The sequence below is a fragment of the Camellia sinensis genome, chromosome 2, assembly GCF_055761805.1.
Source record: "Camellia sinensis isolate YWXY chromosome 2, ASM5576180v1, whole genome shotgun sequence".
NCBI classification, from domain to species: Eukaryota; Viridiplantae; Streptophyta; class Magnoliopsida; order Ericales; family Theaceae; genus Camellia; species Camellia sinensis.
Genome location: NC_138962.1, coordinates 195,470,074 through 195,479,664, shown reverse-complemented (window position 1 = coordinate 195,479,664; position 9,591 = coordinate 195,470,074).

Genomic DNA, 9,591 nt, shown 5'->3' with positions numbered 1-9,591 from the left:
AAAGAAAATGAGAAAGAATTGATAGAATTCAAATTCTAAGCTATGTTTGGTTAAGTTGGGAATTAAAAAAATAAAAAAGTCTAAGTGAACCCAAAACACAAAAAGTGGGATTGCATTTCCCTCTTTTTTTTTTTTTTTTTTTCTTTCTTTCTTGTGTTTTCCACTATAACCAAACAAGAAGTGATATTATATTTCCTTTTCCCTTTTCATTTCTTTTATCAACTCCTCCAACCAAACACAGTCTAAGCTATTTTCTTTCTCCATTTCCCAACTCAACCAAACATAACTTAAAATTCAAATCCTATCAATTCTTTCTTCTTTTATTTCTATTTTCTTTTCCCTTTTCATTTTTCTCATCAAATTCTCCAGCAAAACACAACGTTAATATTTTTACTATTCATTACTTTTGCTTTTTTGCTTTTGTCTTTTCTAATTGTTTTGATCCAAGTGATTGAAATTAACTTTAATATTAAAAAAGCACATTCATGTATTCTCTTTTGTTTGTTGATAAAACAAAACAAAACAAAACAAAATAAAACGTTTACAGATTAGCCTTCTCGACCAAACTTAATTGACTCCCTTATTCCCCCCCCCCCTTTGTTTTCTTCCCATACAACATTTATTCCTCTGCAAATTTTTTTGGGTACAATATTTCTCTCTCCCTTTGATTATAAAAAAAAAAAAATTGGTAGAAAGTGAAAGTAAAAGAGAATGAAGTGAAAGAAAAGAAATAGAAAAGAAAATATATTTTCTTGCAAGCATTTGATTAAGATGAAAATTTTGTAAGAAAAAGATTTAAAATTTAAAAATTTAGTTATACATAACTCACACATTTAATTTTTCTTGTGTTTTCTTGTGATTTTTTTGCAAAAAATAAAAAATTAGTTACAATGCTAATAAGAGTTGTACAAGAAAATTAATTTTCTTATACTTTCCACCACTTTAAGCAAAATAAACTCATAGAAATTAAATTTTCTTCTATTTCTTTCAATTTATACCTATTCCATCCTAAACAAACTGAGAGAAATGTTATATGTTGGGTAAATTACACTTAATAACCTTGCATTTTTATCCAAAACTTCTGTTTGGTTTAATTTTGAAATTCATTTTGGAAGATAAGTTTTTGAAAAGAGTTTTAAAAATTTAAAACTTGTTTGGTAATGAGTTTTGAAACTAGTTTTTGAGTCATATATTTTGAAAGTAATTTTTAGAAATTTACAAATTAAAAACTTGTTTGGTCAGGAGTTTTCAAAATTAGTTTTTAATTAGAGTTTGGTCAAGAGTTTTCAAAATTAGTTTTTAATTAGAGTTTTTTTCAGTCTTGTATTTTTTTTGTCTTATAGTCAACCTTTTACAATACGGATTTTTGGTGAAACCCCCTTTTTGGGCCTTTTTATTAGGGTAAAGGATAACCCAATCAATTTTCTTTCAAAAAGCTCCTGAGTAGGAAATGCCTACCTTAATAAGGACATTTTACAATTTCTATTTTTTTTTTATCACAATATTGCCCTTCTATATATACGTATCATACATTTGAAATATTTGAAATCTGAGTTGAAGATCTTGGATAAACGAAATCGATGAAGACGATCTCCAAATCTAAAGATCTCGTAGCTAAAAATCTCTCACTTAGTCAACAATAGACGATCTCGCCGCCGACGATCAACACTCTCAATTAAACGAGAATTTCATTAAGATTTGTAATTGTTGATCGAGTTTTAGAAAATTTTCTTCTCAATTAAATATGTTGATTTGTTGATTAATTTGTTTTGTTTTTTTTTTTTGAATTTATTTTTGTTGTTTTTGATCTAATTTCATTTGACAGAACCAGAGTAAACTTTTACTGTGGTTCTATTGCTCTGTTTTTTGTTTCAGATAATGAGAGTAAAATTTTACTCTGGTTCAATTGCTCTGTTTTTTGTTTGAGAGAATTAGAATAAAATTTTACTCTGGTGTTAGAATGACAGTAAAATTTTGCTGTCAAGAGGTGGTCATTGCCAAATACTTCAGCCGCCACAAACACTACCTCCGCTTTTTTACTTTTGTGCAGAGTAACATTTTACTTTTAGATTTAGAGTCTAAGAGTAAAATTTTACTTTTATACAGAGTAAAATTTTACTTTTGTGCAGAGTCTAACTTTTTACTAGTTTTTCAAAGTAAAATTTTACTTTTAATTTCAGAGTGTAACATTTTACTCTTATTCAGATTAAAATTTTACTTTTATACAGAGTAAAATTTTACTTTTAAATTTAGGGTGTAACATTTTGCTCTTAGATTCAAAGTGTAACATTTTATTCTTATTTCAGAGTAAAATTTTACTTTTACATTCATGTTTCAAGTTGTGTTGGTGACACACTGTATGAGTTGTCAATCTTTGGCAAACCTAATAGTAAAAATTAACTCTAAAATATAGTACAATGTTACACTAAACCACAGTAAAATTTTATCAACACAAATTGACTTTTGGACTTGTGGTGACAGTAAAATTTTACTTTGATAGTGATAGTAAGTAAAATTTTACTTTGATTGATAGTAAATTTTTACTGTTAATTGTTTCACATTTCCCCACTTATATGAAAGGACATTTCAGTCAATTCATGACATTTTTTTAATTGAGGGGTTTTTGGAGTCATTGTTTAATTCCGTGGGCTTCACACAAAATAGGCCCAATGGGAGAGACTTTTCACCAAAAATCCCTTTACAATATTATAGTCAAATTGTTTACTTTTTTGTACATACGTAATCAAAAAAATTTACAATATTATAGTCAATTTTATTTTTATTTTTTATCGTTATATATATATATATATATTTTTAATTTTGTTTACTTTTTTTACATACGTAATCTAAATATACTTTGTAAATAGATCTAATATAATCTATAGGACATAATTTCATATGTATATATTAGTCTGTAAGAACGTTTTTAAATTTTAAAACTGCTTTTCTAATTTATATTTACTCAATCTACATACATTTAAAACGTTTCATATTTATTACATTTGTTTTTCATTTCTTCATATTTTGTTTACTGTTTGCGTATATTTTTTGGATTGCCCATATATATCTAAAACATAACAAATTATTTGGACAATATTTAGAAAAAAAAATTCAAAATCATTTTTCTTTCTATTACACATCAATCAATCATTTTTTCTCATTCCTCTCTTTTTCTCAATCATTATCAATACGCGCCTTGACAATCAATCTTTTTCTCAATCAATCAGTTTGAAGCAACGCGCCTTGACATGCCCAAAAGTACCACAATGATGGCAAGTAATGGAACCCGAAGAATCCCAAGAGCCATTTGATCAAATAAAACTGGAGAGAGTGAAAGAGAGCTCAGTTGAACCAAACGCCAGTGACGCTCATCATTATCAATGGTAGCAAATGCCTCATAGAGGGACGAAATAGGAGAGGTGTTTAAAATCTGAGTTCGAAGAGATTCAAACTCAGAGTTTAAACCCATGAAAAACTAGTAAGTGTGTTAGCGAGCAAGGCGTTTGGTCACAAGAGAAGCAGCACCGGCTGGTAAATTAGTCAAGGGTTCATATTGAGCCAATTTTTCCTAATGAGCCTGAAGGTATCTAAAGAACTCGAACACAGAAGGGCCCAAAGCAGACTGGGTGGCACGAGCAATATCTTGATAAAGCTCAAAGATGCAAGCATCATTATGAGCATGGGCATACATCTGGAACAAAGCACACTAGAGGCTAGAGACTATGTCACAATAAAGAAACATGTGGTAGATACGATCCTCCATAGAATTAAGCATCCAACCTAAAATAGTGCAATTATCAATATTCCACTGGATTTGTTTAGGGTTGATCTCATTAGGCTGGGTAGTAGAAGGTAAAAACCAATGAGCTTTGCCATTGCTCCCTAAATAAAGTTTAAGGTAACGGCTCAATACGACAAAATTTTTCCCATTCAGCACCACACTCGTAATGCAATGAACGAGAGTGTGGTGAGAAAGAAAAAAATCAGAGCTCATGGAAATATGTTTAGTGGTCTCAACAAAAGGAGCAGCAGGAGGTGTCTCATCAGTCATAGTGATAGGTTTGAAAGACATACAAAGTCACAACAACACAGTCCAAAAAACGAAAGCAAGAGGCCGGAAAAAACTCAACTCTTATCCAATTAAATGCTACCAAATAAATCCAGTTGCCCATTCCACAAACAAGAGGGAAAAAATGCTCAACACATTAATTTGGAGCACCCAAACAAGGAAAAAAGGGTAAAACAAACCCTAGGGATAGAGCCGAATCAATCTCACTCACATAAAAGACTGGTCGACACTCACAAAGCCCTCGGTAGGGGTTTCTAGGGATTGTTGAGGGTCAAGGGTTAAGGAAGAGGGGTTGTCGGCTGGTGGATAGGGGTTGGAAAGGAGTTTTGGCTGGTGGGCATGGGCTGGGAAGGAGTTTCAGCTAGCTAGAAGAGGAGGAGAGAGGCTGTTGGCTGGTGGATGGTGGCTGGAGAGGGGTTTCGGTGGTGGCTAGTTGTGAGAGAGAGAGAGAGAGAGGGTGGCTAGGGTTTTTTAGGCTCTGATACCATGTTAGAATAGTAGAGAGAGAGGAAATAATATATATTTTATTCCATGAAATTGATCCTATACAATAGAAGGCCCGTATATATAGGTTGAGAAAGAGTATCCTACTAGAAACCTAACTATGACAATACAAATATATCTAAGAAATCAATACCTAATATATATATCTAGGAAACTGTACAAGATAGGAAATAACATTAAGGCCTAAATAATGGCCATAAAAAGGGTCCTATTCTAGAATATTCTGTGTACTATATTTCAACCTAAGATAGATATAAAAGAAATAATATAAATATAAAGAAATAAATTAGGTTCTCGTCTAAAAATTTCGCCACCAAATAACAACCCACCATTACCTCTTACTAAAATATTAAATACTTCAAAAATATGGGATTTCATAGCGTTAGTCTGTCCATCATTTTGCGAGGCTTTGATCCAAAAAAATTGAATTCTTTATGTTAAGTTTATTTCGTGATTACATTGGATGATTACATGATTTTGATTAATCCAAATGATTCTTTGATTTCATTTTACAAGATATACAATGTGTATATATATTGTGTAGGTATATATATACATATATGTATCTGTTTTTGTTTGGGAAAAGACTGAGAATAAAGAATACAGAACAGAAAACAAAGAAGAGTAAAATTTGTAATTTCATCTTTCTCATTTTAATTTATTTTATCTAATTTTGTTTCTCTTATATCTATCAGCTACCAACCCCTTTTCTCTTTCAATTATTATAGCCTATGTATATGTACATATATATAGGGAAAATTAGTAAAACATCCCTCTTCAATTTTGTGTAGTAAGATACGTCCAAGATACTTTTTTCTATTAGCCAAGGTCTTTCAAAATTTTCACAGAAAAAATTCAACTCAGAGAAATTTTGCCCGACTTAGAGAAATTTTGCCTGATTTAGAGAAATTTCGGCTCCAACTTAGAGAAATTTCTCTGATTTCATAGAGAAGTCAAATTGTCTCTGTAAAGAGAAATTTCGGCTCCAACTTAGAGAAATTTCTCTGATTTCATAGAGAAGTCAAATTGTCTCTGTAAAAATGTTGAGGGACTTTAACTATTATGAAAATATTGTATGTCATTTAACTTATAAAATCTTAATATCATGTACCTTTAAAAAAAAATTCCCATATATATTGCGTATGCATGTATATATATGTATCTGTTTTTGTGCAAAATATAATTAAATGAAAATTAGTTTAAAAAGTTAGAGATCAAATAAATAATTAGAGGGTTTTTTTAATTTTATTTTTCCCTTTTGATGGGTGGTTATTATGTTATTTAATTGAATTAATGTTATTTTTTATGAAAAATTATTGTTGCTTAAGTTAGAGATTATGTGCAGAAGAGAGAAAGAAAGGGAAATAAAATAAGAGAAGCAAAAATTAGGTAGAAGGACAAAGGGTTATCAAGCTAATTTTACATTATTTTTTAATGGTGTTAGAGTTGCAATTTAATCCAAAATCATAAAAAGGATTGTCTGCCTATTTTTGAACAATAGGGGTAAAGTTTCGGCCTTAAACCAACACCAAGGATTAACTGAATTTTGCCCAATCTTAAATTATGGATCTCCAACATTTCTTTTCTCATATACTCCACATCTGTCCATTTCTTGGGGAAAATGAAATGCTACCATTATTTTTCAACCGTCCCAACTGGGGTTAATTGTGTTGTCTTCTATCAGCACCAATAAAGTAATCATTAATATTATTTAAAAAAATACTAACAGGGATGAATCTAGAATTTTAACAATGGTGTGAATATATACTAACCAAAATTTCAACCCAAAAAAATAAAAAATTATTATTGACTAAAACATCAATTTCTATCAACAAGAAGAGAAAATAATAATAATAATAATAATATTATGAAAAACATATATAAATAAGTACTTATATATATATATATATATATATATATATATATATATATATCTTTTTGTTGAATTACAAAAGATGGCAATTTTAAGACTTTTTTATACTAGTTGTGGGAAACAAAACTATTTTTTTTTTTTTTTTTTTAAAGATGTTATCTTTTGCCCAAACTATTGATTTTTATACTTTGAATGCTATGTTTCATAGATATAGAATGCTTGGATTGTGCAACAAACTAATTTTTCTTAAAACTTAGAGAGGGTGAATTCGTATAATTTAAAAATAATTAATAACTAATACTAACATATGAGTGATTGAATTCGTAAGGGGCAATCGCTTCTAGATCCATCATTGATGCCTGTGTATTTCTTATCGTGTCTTACAAGGCGATGAAACCCATATATTTGTGAATTCTATAGCTTGTGAGAGAGGTAGTGAGAAATATAGTACTACAAGCGATGCTCTACCTTTTTTTTTTTTTTTTTTTTTTTTTTTTTTTGTGAAAAGCAACGAAGAATATTATTAAGCTTAAGTAAGAAAAAAGAAAGAGGACAAGATGCTCTACCACATTATTAATAATATTATATGCTCTTTTTCTTTTTGTCTTTTGAATTTATTATTTTTTTAACACTTCACACTTTATTCTTTAAGCAATGAGAAACCAACTCCTAAAATAATCTTAGGGAGTTCGAAAACACCAAGGATCCTCTAGAGTTTTTTTTTTTTCTAAAGTTTCTTAAAGTGGTGTATTGTATGGGTGAGATTTAATGCTAAAAAATTGATGTGACTTATCATTAAATCTCAACCATACAACACATCACTCTAGGAAACTTTAAGAAAAAAAAACTCTTGAGGATCCTTGCTCGTTTGAAAATTGAATTATCATTCAAATGGTCACATTCCATTTCATTTTGTTTTTAGGGTCTAGCTTTCCTCTGGTCCGTGATCAGATTGGAGGGTACTATTGGGCTCGTGAGGGCCCACCACGGATTCTGTTTCGATAATCTGAACCGTCAATGTGTAGAACTCGTCAAGTATTATATGCCTATACAAAATCATGCTGATCGGATATCGACAGCTATGTGATCAAATCCGTTTTGTATTAAAAAAAAATGGATGGTGAAAAAATAAACGGTTGACAGAAATCTGATCTGATGAGATAGCTATCGATATCCGATCAATGTGATTTTTTATAGGCATATATTGCTCGATGAGTTCTACACATTGAACGGTTCGGATTATCGAAACAGGACCCATGGTGGTCCCCCACAAGCCCAACGATACACTTTAGTCTGATCACGGACTGAAGGGAAGCTCAACCCTTGATTTTATTCGATTGAACTAACTATAAGTATTAAAGTTTGCAACTAGATTAAAAAATAGCTCCTCTCTTTTCTTCTCCTTATATTTAATTTTATTTTGACCTACCTATATGGAGCCCATTTTTTTTTGAAATTTAAAATATTTATAAGGTATTTTCAAAAAACGACTTCAAAGTGAAAGTACTATTTAAAAAAATATCATTTTTTTAATGATAAATTAGTTTAAAAAAGAGTAAAAAATAGTATGAAAAACATATATAAATAAGTATTTATATATATATATATATATATATATATATATCTTTTTGTTGAATTTCAAAAGATGGCAATTTTAAGACTTTTTTTTATACTAGTTGTGGGAAACAAAACTATTTTTTTTTTTTTTTAAGATGTTATCTTTTGCCCAAACTATTGATTTTTATACTTTGAACGTTATGTTTCATAGATATAGAATGCTTGGATTGTGCAACTAACTAATTTTTCTTAAAACTTAGAGAGGGTGAATTCGTATAATTTAAAAATAATTAATAACTAATACTAATGTATGAGTGATTGAATTCGTAGGGGGCAATCGCTTCTAGATCCATCATTGATGCCTGTGTATTTCTTATCGTGTCTTACAAGGCGATGAAACCCATATATTTGTGAATTCTATAGCTTGTGAGAGAGATAGTGAGAAACATAGTACTACAAGCGATGCTCTACCTTTTTTTTTTTTTTTTTTCCTTTTTTTGAAAAGCAACGAAGAATATTATTAAGCTTAAGTAAGAAAACAGAAAGAGGACAAGATGCTCTACCACATTATTAATAATATTATATGCTCTTTTTCTTTTTGTCTTTTGAATTTATTATTTTTTAAACACTTCACACTTTATTCTTTAAGCAATGAGAAACCAACTCCTAAAATAATCTTAGTGAGTTTGAAAATTGAATTATCATTCAAATGGTCACATTACATTTCATTTTTTTTTAGGGTCTAGCTTTCCTCCGGTCCGTGATCAGATTGGAGGGTATTGTTGGGCTCGTGAGGGCCCACTACGGATCCTGTTTCGATAATCTGAACCATCAATATGTAGAACTCGTCAAGTACTATATGACTATACAAAATCACGTTAATCGGATATCGATAGCTATGTGATCAAATCCGTTTTTTATTAAAAAAAAATGGATGGTGAAAAAATAAACGGTTGACAAAAATCTGATCCGATGAGATAGCTATTGATATCCGATCAATGTGATTTTTTATAGGCATATATTGCTTGACGAATTCTACGCATTGAACGGTTCAGATTATTGAAACGGGACCCGTGGTGTGCCCTCACGAGCCCAACAATATCCTTTAGTCTGATCACGGATTGAAGGGAAGCTCAACCCTTGTTTTTATTCGATTGAACTAACTATAAGTATTAAAGTTTGCAACTAGATTAAAAAATAACTCCACTCTTTTCTTCTCCTTATATTTATTTTTATTTTGACCTACCTATACGGAGCCCATTTTTTTTTTAAATGTAAAATATTTATAAGGTATTTTCAAACACGACTTCAAAGTTAAAGTACTATTTTAAAAAAATATCATTTTTTTTTATAATAAATTAGTTTAGAGAAAAGGACATTATGAAACAACTTGGGATATAAGTTTACAACTTGAATTTAAAAATTTTATTTAAAAAAAAAAAAATTGTAGTTCGGTAAGAAACTCTAGATATTAAGTCATATTTGTTTGTTTCATTTTTTTTTTTTGGGGGGGAGTAAATTACACTAACATGTCTTATAATTTAGAAAATATACATTGAGTTTTACAAGTTTAACATAATTTGTAAAA